The 14,097-nt window shown below is 37.9% G+C and overlaps 1 long non-coding RNA gene across 3 annotated transcripts in view; it reads right to left on the bottom strand.

Annotated features, from left to right (window-relative positions):
- The window catches only part of LOC308626796, a 58,054-nt gene that overhangs the window by 29,295 nt on the left and 14,662 nt on the right, over nt 1-14,097 (bottom strand). The window contains exon 3 of one of the 3 annotated variants that reach the window (XR_014017303.1): nt 13,231-13,283. The exons of the other annotated variants lie outside the window; for them this stretch is intronic. This is a non-coding gene — a long non-coding RNA (uncharacterized lncRNA). Of the gene's footprint in view, nt 1-13,230; nt 13,284-14,097 lie in introns of those variants that run through there. 3 annotated transcript variants of the gene reach the window in all.

The raw sequence follows: 14,097 nt of genomic DNA on the forward strand, positions 1-14,097 counted from the left end.
TGAAGCAGAAGAATGGATAAATGACCTGGAAGATAAAATAGTGGAAATAACTACCACAGAGCAGAATAAAGAAAAAAGAATGAAAAGAATTGAGGACAATCTGAGACACTTCTGGGACAACGTTAAACACACCAACATTCGAATATAGGGGTCATAGAAGTAGAAGAGAAAAAGAAAGAGACAGAGAAAATATTTGAAGAGATTATAGTTGAAAACTTCACTAATATGTGAAAGGAAATCGTTAATCAAGTCCAGGAAGCACAGAGAGTCCCATACAAGATACACCCAAGGAGAAACATGCCAAAACACATATTAATCAAACTATCAAAAATTAAATGCAAAGAAAAAATATTAAAAGCAGCAAGGGAAAAACAACAAATAACATATAATGGAATCCCCATAAGGTTATCAGAAACTCTGCAAGCCAGAAGGGACAGGCAGGACATATTTAAAGTGATGAAAGGGAAAAAGATACAACCAAGATTACTCTACCCAGCAAGGATCTCATTCAGATTCGAAGGAGAAATTTAAACCTTTACAGACGAGCAAAAGCTAAGAGAATGCGGCACCACCAAACCAGCTTTACAACTAATGCTAAAGGAACTTCTATAGGCAGGAAACACAGGAGAAGGAAAAGACGTACAATGACAAACCCCAAACAATTAAGAAAATGGAAATAAGAACATACATATCAATAATTACCTTAAATGTAAATGGATTAAATGCTCCAACCACAAGACATAGACTGGCTGAATGGATCTGAAAACACGACCAGTATATATGCGGTCTACAAGAGACCCACTTCAGACCTAGGGACACATACAGACTGAAAGTGAGGGGATGGAATAAAATATTCCATGTAAATGGATATCAGAAGAAAGCTAGAGTAGCATTTCTCATATCAGATAAAAGAGACTTTAAGATAAAGAATATTACAGGAGACAAAGAAGGACACTACATAATCATCAAGGGATCAACCTAAGAAGAAGATATAACAATTGTACATATTTATGCACCCAATATAGGAGCACCTCAATACATAAGGAAAAGGCTAACAGCCATAAAAGGGGAAATTAACAGTAACACAATCGTAGTAGGGGACTTTAACACCCCTCTTTCACCAATGAACAGATCATCCAAAATGAAAATAAATAAGGAAACACAAGCTTTAAATGATACATTAAACAAGATGGAATTAATTGATATTTATAGGATATTCCATCCAAAAACAACTGAATACACTCTTTCTCAAGTGCTCGAGGAACATTCTCCAGGATAGATCATATCTTGGGTCACAAATCAAGCCTTGGTAAATTTAAGAAAATTGAAATTGTATCATGTATCTTTTCCGACAACAATGCTATCAGACTAGATATCAATTACAGGAAAAAATCTGTAAAAGAATACAAACACATGGACGCTAAACAATACACTACTTAATGACCAAGAGATCACTGAAGAAATCAAAGAGGAAATTAAAAAATACCTAGAAACAAATGACAATGAAAACATGATGACCCCAAACCTACATGATGCAGCAAAAGCAGTTCTAAGAGGGAAGTTTATAGCAATACAATCCTGCCTCAAGAAACAAGAAACATCTCAAATAAAGAAGCTAACCTTACACCTAAAGCAATTAGAGAAAGAAAAAAAACAAACCCAAAGCCAGCAGAGGAAAGAAATCATAAAGGTCAGATCAGAAATAAATGAAAAAGAAATGAAGGAAACAACAGCAAAGATCAAAAAAACTAAAAGCTGGTTCTTTGAGAAGATAAACAAAATTGATAAAACCATTAGCCAGACTCATCAAGAAAAAAAGGGAGAAGACTCAAATCAATAGAATTACGAATGAAAAAGGAGAAGTAACAACTGACACTGCAGAAATACAAAGGATTATGAGAGGTTACTGCAAGCAACTATATGCCAATAAAATGGACAACCTGGAAGAAATGGACAAATTCTTAGAAAAGCACAACCTTCCAAGACTGAACCAGGAAGAAATAGAAACTATAAACAAACCAATCCCAAGCACTGAAATTGAGACTGTCATTAAAATCTTCCAACAAACCAAAGCCCAGGATCAGATGGCTTCAAAGGCAAATTCTATCAAATATTTAGAGAAGAGTTAACATTTAACCTTTTCAAACTCTTCCAAAATATAGCAGACGGAGGAACTCTCCCAAACTTATTCTATGAGACCACCATCTCCCTGATACCAAAACCAGACAAAGATGTCACCAAGAATGAAAACTACAGGCCAATATCACTGATGAACATACATGCAAAAATTCTCAGCAAAATACTAGCAAAAGGAATCCAACAGCACATTAAAAGGATCATACACCATAATCAAGTTGGGTTTATCCCAGGGATGCAAGGATTCTTCAATACATGCAAATCAATGTGATACACCATATTAAAAAACCTGAAGGATAAAAACCATATGATCATTTCAATACATGCAGAAAATGCTTTTGACAATATTAAACACCCATTTATGATAACCCTCTAGAAAGTAGGCATAGAGGGATATTTCCTCAACATAATAAAGGCCATATATGACAAACCCACAGCGAACGTTGTTCTCAATGGTGAAAAAGTGAAACCATTTCAACTAAGATCAGGAAAAAGACAAGGTTGCCCACTCACACCACTATTATTCAACACACTGTTGGAATTTTTACCTACAACAATCAGATAAGAAAAAGAAATAAAAGGAATCTAAATCGGAAAAGAAGAAGTTAAGCTGTCACTGTTTGCCACTAGATTACATGATACTATATATAGAGAATCCTAAAGGTGCTACCAGAAACCTACTAGAGTTAATCAATGAATTTTGTAAGGCTGCAGGATACAAAATTAATGTACAGATATCTCTTTCATTCCCATATACTAAAGATGAAAAGTCTGAAAGAGAAATTAAGGAAACACTCCCATTTACTCATGCAACAAAAAGAATAAAATACCTAGGAATAAATCTACCTAAGGAGACAAAAGACTTTTACTCAGAAAACTATAAGACACTGATGAAAGAAATCAAAGATGACACAAACAGGTGGAGAGATATACCATGTTCTTGGATTGGAAGAATCAACATTGTGAAATGACTATACTACACAAAGCAATCTACAAATTCAATGCAATCCCTATCAAACTACCAATGGCATTTTTCAGAAAACTACAACAAAATATTTCCCAATTTGTATGGAAACACAAAAGACCCCGAACAGCCAAAGCAATCTTGAGAAGAAAAACAGAGCTGGAGTAATCAGGATCCCTGACTTCAGACTATACTACAAAGCTACAGTAATCAATACAGTATGGTACTGGCACAAAAACAGAAATATAGATCGATGGAACAGGAGAGAAAGCCCAGAGATAAACCCATACACATATGGTCACCTCATTTTTGATAAAGGAGGCAAGAATTTACAATGGAGAAATCACGGCCTCTTCAATAAGTGGTGCTGGGAGAACTGGACAGCTACAGGTAAAAGAATGAAATTAGAAGACTCCCTAACACCAAACACAAAAATAAACACACAACCCAATCCAAAAATGGGCAGAAGACCTAAATAGACATTTCTCCAAAGAAGATATACAGACTGCCAACAAACACATGAAAGAATGCTCAACATCATTAATCATTAGAGAAATGCAAATCAAAACTAGAATGAGATATCATCCCACACCAGTCAGAATGGCCATCATCAAAAAATCTAGAAACAATAAATGCTGGAGAGGATGTGGAGAAAAGGGAACACTCTTGCACTGCTGGTGGGAATGTGAATTGGTACAGCCACTATGGAGAACAGTATGGAGGTTCCTTAAAAAACTACAAATAGAACTACAATATGACCCAGCAATCCAACTACTGGGCATATACCCTGAGAAAACCATAATTCAAAAAGAGTCATGGGCTTCCCTGGTGGCGCAGTGGTTGAGAGTCTGCCTGCCGATGCAGGGGACACGGGTTCGTGCCCCGGTTCGGGAAGATCCCACATGCCGCGGAGTGGCTGGGCCCGTGAGCCATGGCCGCTGAGCCTGCGCGTCCGGAGCCTGTGCTCCGCAACGGGAGAGGCCACAACAGTGAGAGGCCCGCGTACAGCAAAAAAAAAAAAAAAAGAGTCATGTACCACAATGTTCATTGCAGCTCTATTTACAATAGCCAGGATATGGAAACAACCTAAGTGTCCATCAACGGATGAATGGATAAAGAAGATGGGGCACATAAATACAATGGAATATTACTCAGCCATAAGAAGAAACGAAATTGAGCTATTTGTAGTGAGGTGGATGGACCTAGAGTCTGTCATACAGAGTGAAGTAAGTCAGAAAGACAAAAACAAATACTGTATGCTAACACATATATATGGAATCTAAAAAGAGAGGAAAAAATGGTTGGGAAGAAACTACGGGCAGGACAGGAATACAGACGCAGACATAGAGAATGGACTTGAGGACATGGGGAGGGGGAAGGGTAAGCTGGGACGAAGTGAGAGAGTGGCATGGACTTATATATACTACGAAATGTAAAATAGATAGCTAGTAGGAAACAGATGCATAGCACGGGGAGATCAGCTCAGTGCTTTGTGACCACTTAGAGGGGTGGGAGGGAGATGAAAGAGGGAGGAGAAATCGGGATATATGTATATGTATAGCTGATTCACTTTGTTATACAGCAGAAACTAACACACCATTGTAAAGCAGTTATAGTCCAATAAAGATGTTAAAAATAAACAAAATAATTTATACCTCCCCCAAATTAAATATTTTTAAAAATAAATAAATAAAATAGAGTACTCAATAACATGGTAACTCTAAACCTAAGTATTTTCAATACTACAGCAAATGTAAATGGATTAATGTCTCCTATTAAAGTGTAATTTTTTATATTATGTGCAACTAAAATTTTTTCCCAATATACAGGTAAAATAAAAGAATTACATTAGAAAGGAGAAAACATTCCATGTATTTAAAAACAGTAAAACGATAAGCATATACTATGCATCTTAGATAAAGTAGTGTTTAAGTTCCGAACAGTTTGTCATTATTGTAACTAGTATTATTATCCCAATTTCTTAAAAATATTTCAATACTTTTTCTATTTGAAAAAATATTTTAATATTTTTTCTTTGCTCTTTTGTGGTCTAATACATGGTAAGTATTTAGCTGCTAACATAACTTAAAAATATACGTTGTTTTTTACAGCCAAACAAAACTGAATCAAGAAGAAATAGATAACTTGAACAGATGATCACTAAAAGCAAAACAGAATCTGTAATTTATAAAGACTCCCTACCAACAAAAATCCAGGATCAGATGGTTTCACAGGCAAATTCTACCAAATACACAAAGCAAAACTTACACTGATTCTTCTCAAACTCTTCGAAAAGACTGAAGATTAAGGAATACATCCAATGACATTCTATGAAGCCACCACCACCCTGATATCAAAACCAGATTGGGGGGGAGTTCCCTGGTGGCACAGTGGTTAAGAATCCATCTGCCAATGCAGGGGACATAGGTTCAAGCCCTGATCCGGGAAGATCCCACATGCCGTGGAGCAACTAAGCCTGTGTGCCACAACTACTGTGCTCTACAGCCCACGAGCCACAACTACTGATCCTCATAGCCACAACTATTGATGCCCACGCACCTAGAGCCCATGCTCTACAAAAAGCAAGCCAGTGCAGTGAACAGCCCGCACACCACAACGAAGAGTAACCCCCACGCGCCACAACTAGAGAGAGCCCGTGCACAGCAACAAACACCCAATACATCCAAAAATAAAGAAAGAAATAAATTTACTGAAAAAAAAAACACAGATGGGGACTTTTCTGGTGGTCCTGCAGTTAAGATTTTGCCTTGCAGTGCAGGGGTGTGGGTTCAATCCCTAGTGGTGGAGCTAAGATCCCACATTCCTCACAAATAAGAAATCAAAACATAAAACAGAAGCAATAATGTAACAAATTCAATAAAGACTAAAAAAAAACACAGAGAAAGACAGTACCAAAAAAGAAAATTGCAGGCCAATATCTCTGATAAATATGGATGCAAAAATTCTCAACTGAATATTAGAAAACTGAATCTGACAACACATAAGAGGATCATACACCATGATCAAATTTGATTCACCCCCGTGTCACAAAGTTGTTTCAACATATGCAAATCAATCAACATGATACACTCCATCAACAAAGGAAGAACATAAAACAAATGATCATCTCAATAGATGCCGAAAAAGCATTTGAGAAACTTCAACATCCATTCATGATAAAAACACTTACCAAAATGGGTATAAAGGAAACATACCTCAACATAATGAAAGCTATTTATGACAAACCCACAGCCAATATAATACTCAATGCTCATGACAAAATATCAAAGAAGCACGGAAAAGTGATGGAGGAGATGGAGAAACTTCTCAGTGTGCAGGTGCAGGATCAACATCGGCGCTAAATCCTGCTCAGCTTAATGGTGACTCAAGAGAAAGCTAAAAGCCTTTATGAACACTTGAAGAAGAAACACGGGAAAGAATCAGAGGGCATATTTTTTAATGCCAGCCATGGCTGTTTTCATCGGTTCAAGGGTAGAGCCAACCTCAACAAGGTAAAAGTAAATGGAGAGGCAGCAGGTGCAGATAGGGTAGCTGTCCAGGAACGTCCTGAAACACTTTGAGAAATTACTGATAATGGTGTGCATTTACCCAACCAGGTGTATAATGTGGATGAGACACAACTGTACTGGAAGAGGATGCCAGACCAAAGTTACATCAGTAAGGAGGAAAAGTTGATGCCGGGCTGTAAAGCAGAAACAGATAGGCTGTTGTTTGGTGGCAATTCTTCCAGTGATATGAAGCTGAAGCCTCTCTTAGTTCATCATTCAGAGAACCCAAGAACCCTTAAAAACATAGCCAATGACTCTCTTCCTATTGTGTGGAAGCGTAACCCCAAATCCTGGATTACACAGGCCACGTTCCAGGACTGGTTTTGCCAACACTTTATCCCAGATGTAGAGAAATATTGCTCGGAGAAGGATGTCCCAGAAAAACATTCTTTTGCTGCTCGACAATGCTCTGGGCCACCCCCCTTTCATGGATGACTTTTCCCAACGTCAAAGTAGTGCATCTGTCACCGAATACTGCATTGCTCATCCATCCTATGGACCAGGAAGTTATAGCAACTTTCAAGAAATATTATTTATGTCACACTTTTTGTCAGGCAGTAAAGGTAAGTGAGAAATCAGGAAGAACCTAGGGACAATTTTGGAAGGACTATAACATCTACAAGGCCATAAAAAACATTGACTTTGCATGGTGTGAGTGTATGTTGGTCACCACGAATGGGGTTTGGAAGAACCTTTGCCCACAGTTTGTTCATGATGTTTGTGGATTTGAGAAGGCAGATCAGAAGTCGGAAGAGGTCTTCAGCAACGTAGTGACCCGCAGCGAGAAGCTGGAGCTAGATCTGCAAGAGGACGATTTCATTGAACTCCTTGCTGTGCAACATGAGGAGCTTACTGATGGAACTGGAGGCGCAGAGAAAGGATGAAGAGGGACAGGAGGAAGAAGAAGTAACTGAAGAACTGAAGAGATTCACGACACAGAAAATGCCAAGGGCATCTTCTAAATTGGAGGAGGCACTGTTAGTTTTTGAGGCACAGGGCTCGAACCTACAATGGTACCCAAAGGTGGCAGCAGCCATTCAGAGGGCAAACCAGTGCTACCGTGTCATCATCTATGATGAGAAAAAACGAGCTACGACCCAGACATCAATGGATCAGTTTTTCAAGAGGGTAGATAGAATTAAATCCAGCAAGGAACCAGAACCTGTGTCATCAATGTCAGGTATGAGTGAAATTGGAGCTTGCCCCCTGTCTCCCACTGCTGATACTCCTTCACCTCTACCATCTCCCACCTCCTCCCCCTCCTCCAATCAGTAACTCTTCTCGCCTGTTCCCTCGATGCCAGCCCCAGTATCCCAGCTGTTGTACTGTATTACTGTACTTTTCAAGTTACTGTACTGTAAGACTAAAAATGTCTTTGTTTTTGTGTTTGTTTCTTATATACTGTTTGTGTGAAAAGTATTATAAACCTATTATGGTACAATACCATATAGCCGACTGTGTAACCTGGGTACCTCGGCTAACTTTGTTGGACTTACAAACAAATTGGACTTACAAACGCACTCTTGGAACACAACTTGTTCACACGTAGCGGACTTACAGTAAAAGCAAAAAAGAAACAGGGACTAATCAAACTTATAAGTTTCTGCACAGCAAAGGAAACCATAATCAAAATGAAAATACAACCTATGGGCTGGGAGAAAATATTAGCAAATGATGAGACTGACAACGGCTTAATTTACAAACTATACAAACAGCTCCTACAACTCAATAACAATATAACAAATAACTCAATGGAAAAATGGGTAGAAGACCTAAATAAACATTTCTCTAAAGAAGACATACAGATAGCCACTAGGCACATGAAAAGATGCTCATCATCACTAATTATTAGAGAAATGCAAATCCAAATTACAATGAGGTATCACTTCACACTGATCAGACTGGCCATCATTAAAAAAAATCTACAATTAACAAATGCTGGATGGGGTATAGAGAAAAGGGAACCCTTCTACACTGTTGGTGGCCACGTAAGTTGGTGCAGTCACTATGGAAAACAGTATGGAGGTTCCGCAAAAAAACTATAAAGAGAGTTGCCATATGATCTAGCAATCCTACTTGTGGACATATATCTAGACAAAACTATAATTCAAAAAAATATATAAACCCTATGTTCATAGCAACACTATAATAGCCAAGACATGGAAACAACCTAAATGTTCATTGAAAAATGAACGTATAAAGAAAGTGTGGTATACGTATACAATAGATATTACTCAGACATAAAAAAGAATGAAATAATGCCATTTGCTGCAACATGGATGGACATAGAGATAATGATACTAAGTGAAGTAAGTCAGAAAGAGAAAGGCAAATACCATACAATATCACTTACATGTGGAATCGAAAACAGGACACAAATGAACATGTCAGCAAAACAGAAACAAACACACAGATATAGAAAACAGAGTTGTGGTTGCCAAGGAGAGAGTGATGGAAAGGTTGGGAGTTTCGGAATAGCAGAAGCAAACTATTCTCCATAAGATGGACCAGCCACAAAGACCTACTGTACAGCAGAAGAAACTATATTCAGTATCCTGTGATAAACCATAATGGAAACGAATATATATATATATATATATATATATATATATATATATATATATATATATATATAAAACAGAATCACTTTGCTACACAGCAGAAATTAATACAATAATGTATAAAGGCTGCAGAGGGTGTGGAGAAAAGGGAACCCTCCTGCACTGTTGGTGGGAATGTAAACTGATACAGCCACTATGGAGAACAATATGGAGGTTCCTTAAAAGCTAAAAATAGAACTACCATATGACCCAGCAATCCCACTACTGGGCATGTACCCGGAGAAAACCATAATTCAAAAAGATACATGTACCACAATGTTCACTGTAGCACTATTTACAATAGCCAGGACATAGAAGCAACCTAAATGTCCATCGACAGATGAATACAGAAAGAAGATGTGGCCTATATATACAATGGAGTATTACTCAGCCATAAAAAGGAAAAAAATTGAGTTATTTGTAGTGAGGTGGTTGAACCTAGAGTCTGTCATACAGAGTGAAGTACGTCAGAAAGAGAAAAACAAATACCGTACGTGAACACATATATATGGAATTCAGAAAAATGGTACTGACGAACCTAGCGACAGGACAGGAATAAAGACACAGATGTAGAGAACGGACTTCAGGACACAGGGCTGAAGGGGACACAGGGACGTAGTGAGAGAGTAGCACTGACATGTATACACTACCAAATGGAAAAGAGCTAGTGGTAAGCTGCCGCATAGCACAGGGAGATCAGCTCGGTGCTTTATGTCCCCCACAGGGGTGGGATAGGGAGTCTGGGAGGGAGCCTCAAGACGGGGGGATATGGGGATATATGTATACATACAGGTGATTCACTTTGTTGTAAAGCAGAAACTAACACAGTGTTATAAAGCAATTATACTCTAATAAACATGTATTTTAAAATACCACAACGTTGTAAATCAACTACACTAGAAAATATTTCTTAAGTGAAAAAGATTTTTTGAATGTGTGCTTTATTGTGTGTGTACCACAGGTTCAATATATATGAATTATGTCAAATTGATTACATTGTTTTTCAAAATAAAGAATTTTTGATATTCTACATCAGCTGCATAATATAAATGCAGAAAAACTATATTATTTTTTTCTAAAGTTCAGAAATACCCATTTTGCTCAATCGGTATACTATAAACCACTAACTGTTAAAAAGGGATTCATGACCTCTTTCTTCCAAAGAAATATTTCTGCACTCACACAAGTTTAATAGAATGTTCCACCATGAACTGGCTTCCCACCTTAGAGACACGAGATTTGCATCCTGAAATCTCTTTCTTGCAAAAATGTCCAAGTAGCATCCTAGCATTACAGAAAAGAAATGCTTTTTGCCAGATCTCAAATTACATACAACTTTATCAAGACATCATGTATGTTTTCTTTTTTCCACACACACAGACTGCATTTTATTTTTACAAGAGAAAAATCAACTGACAACAAGCATTGTAAATGGATGACCACAGCAAAAGCAACAATGACTGTAATTACCAAACACGAAACACACTCACACTGTTGTCATAATATTGACATTCAGTCCAGGAATCCTCCACCGTAACAGCTCCTTTATTTTGCAGTGAAAGACATCATGGTTTTGTTTTGTTTTGTTTTGTTTGCGGTACGTGGGCCTATCACTTTTGTGGGCTCTCCCATTGTGGAGCACAGGCTCCAGACGTGCAGGCTCAGCGGCCATGGCTCACGGGCCTAGCCGCTTCGCGGCATGTGGGATCTTCCTGGACCGGGGCACGAACCCGTGTCCCCTGCATCGGCAGGCGGACTGTCAACCACTGCACCAGGGAAGCCCGACATCTATATATTGAAATTATCAGCAGTCACCTGAGATCTTCAAAAATCAACAAAAACATAATTTTGTGCTCTCTTTCATTTATTCTGGTTCTAAGTGGTCATTTCTGAACGAAAGTATTTAAGCATGTTAACGTCATCTTATAACATCATATTTCAAATGACTACCGTCTCTCCAAAGATGCAATATGAGGAACTCATAAGTAGGCTCTCCAAAGTTTTACTCTCTGAATCTGTATTACACTTCTGCTGAAATTCACACTGTTCATTATTCTCTGAGAATATTCTTTTTCTTGTATGTCCATCTCACATGCTCTTTCGTTTCATGAAGTTTTTTCCTACAATTTTATGCCTAGTTTATTTCTGAGAAAATGCATTATTCCAGATTGATATTTATAGACACAAAGACTTCTATATAATTCCCTGAGAGTTTCAAAAACTCCTTCTTTTTTTTTAAAAATACCTAGATTCTGAAGCTCTCCACAAAGCATTACTAAAATTGTATTTACATAAGTATCTACATATTAATCACACATTAATGCGTTTACAATTGTATTATGCTTTATTGATAATTTTGGAGCATAAACGTAGCTGTCTTATTTACCACCCTCTTGGAAATCACTTTAATATTTGCACTTAGGACTTGAAAGAGAATGGATAAATAAAAACCTGAAGAATATGCAAATACAATTTATATATTTCTCATAAAATTAGGTGATTATCTAACCTTTATCCAGAAAAAAGAAGAGCCCACATACTCTGCAGTCATGATACTCGAGAATGTGTGGTCTTCCAGCAGGAAAACATGCAGCAATCCACGTGGCAGAGTTTACCTGTGACCAGCTGGGGTTAGTGTCCTATGCATTCCTTACATGCAACGTATCAGGAGTGGCCAAACTGAATTTGCCAGTTGTGGCAATAAGTATAATGAAGATTTGTAGCAGGTCATGCTCATATATGCAGCACAGGTACAATCAACATTTTGCTCAATTCTGGTAGATCTAAATCTGTATCTGTTACCTTGTCTTTAACGAGGAAATGTCAGAACTGACTTACCAAAAAAAAGTGTTTTGTTTGTTTGTTTGTTTTAATTACAGTCACGGTGAGTAAGACATAGCTCAGAACAACTAATGTGACTTAGTGATTCTCTCATCAGGAAATGCAGTTTCTACTTCCGTGTTTATTCTCCCCATCTTGTAGTAAGTTAAGCTTCAGTGAAAGATAAATCTACAGGGTGAAAAGAAAAGAAAACTTACATGTGTTGATAAGATCATTCTGACAGGTTTTACCACGTATGTCAGTGTTTCTGGTGATGAACACAAGCTAGAGCTCCCTACTGTGACATTTTCACTGATGTCATTCCCCTTGATCCTCAATTTGAAAGTGGATAAAAATGTTTTCTATGTTTTCTTCTTTAAGAAATTAAATAAAGAATGCTGTCTAGACATGATCCTCTAATGACTTTCAGTCAGTGGTCATCAAGAGAAGAAAAGCACAGAATCTCATCCCCACAGAAGGGTGACATTCAGTCAGGTAAGAAAATTCTCCCCAAAATCAGAGCTTCATCTTTAACATTCAATCAAAGGCTTTCACAGGTGCTTCATACTCTGCACTCAGCCTTACCATATGGGATTGGCTCTGAGAATCTCACACCAGATGACTGACAAACATGTCATAGTGCACTGATCTGGGACCAGATCCTGCCGCTCTTAATGATCTCCCGCAGGGACACTGCAATATTCTAGGATATTTCCTGGAGCCCTCTACTCTATACAGGTACACTTCCAAGTAGAAACAGAAGCTTTGATTCTCACTAGGACCCCTGCTCTGTCCCACCAACCTCTCTAGAAATATGATATTCTAATCTCTCCTGATTAGAACATTGCACGGTCTCTCACTGTGCTAATTTAGTAAAGGTAAAAGAGAAACAAGAAAGAGCAAACTATGCAGGGAGCAATATATAAGATTCCTTTACTTAATGTATTTATCTGATATACACAAATATTGAGAAATATAGATTCATTTCACAATGGTCAAGAAAAGAGGAGGAGGAACCTCCATGCCAACAGTATATATAAAGTGGAATCAATCTTGCATAAGCTCCAGCTAAAGCTTAGCTACGAGGTACTAACTCTTCTCATAAAGAAGCAATAGTTCTCCATCATTTGAAGCACACTGAGGACTCAGACAGCTGGACACTGAGGGTGTAGTCTCCTCACTCGAATTCTGTACCTGCATCACAGAGCAATGAAATATTCCCAAAGAATTATTAAGGATGAGGTGGGGAGCCAAAATAAAAAAGATGAATCCACAGTCTGCCCTACCATCCGTTCTGCTGGATATTACCACCATCTTGGCCCAGTATGACCTTCCCACTTTTCTCTGGGCCTCCCTACTTCCCACCTCCATCCTCTCATTATATCTTACCTACACTTGGAAAAGACTCTAGTTTTTCCACTGATCTTCATCAACAAGCAATCCAAATAGCAACTATGTATATAACTCCTTAGAAACCTCAGGTATGACTCAGTAATACATGACCTTCGAAGTCAAAAGTTTTCCTAATTCCCTTTATTATTATTTTTTCCAATTTCCATGTACTTACACTCTCAGGACCTCCACTGTTCTCAGGTTCGTCTTCCCTGCAACATCTGTCAACTTAGACATAGACTTAAGTACCACCCTCTAATTATCTCCTAGGGAATCCAGTTTTTAAAAAAGCCTCAGCAAGCCTTATGGACTTTAGTAAAGACTCTTAAAGATAACCCATGGGAGATAGCAGTACACTCACAGATATCTATTTAATACACCCTCAGAGGAATTTTTTTTCTTTTGTATAAAGTCTCTTCTGTCCAATGAAGACTCTCAGGTCTTCTTCTTCAACATATGCAGTGTCTCACCCTTCTGATTACTCTCTGCTGTATCCCAGGGCCACTCCCTTTCCTGATATTACATTCTTTCCCAATTTTGTATGTTAGTAACATCAAATAACATAAAGTATAACATGTTCATTATTATAAAGTACACTGTTCAGTGATATTAAATA

Source organism: Mesoplodon bidens, assembly GCF_964165515.1.
Source record: "Mesoplodon bidens genome assembly, chromosome: 13".
NCBI classification, from domain to species: Eukaryota; Metazoa; Chordata; class Mammalia; order Artiodactyla; family Ziphiidae; genus Mesoplodon; species Mesoplodon bidens.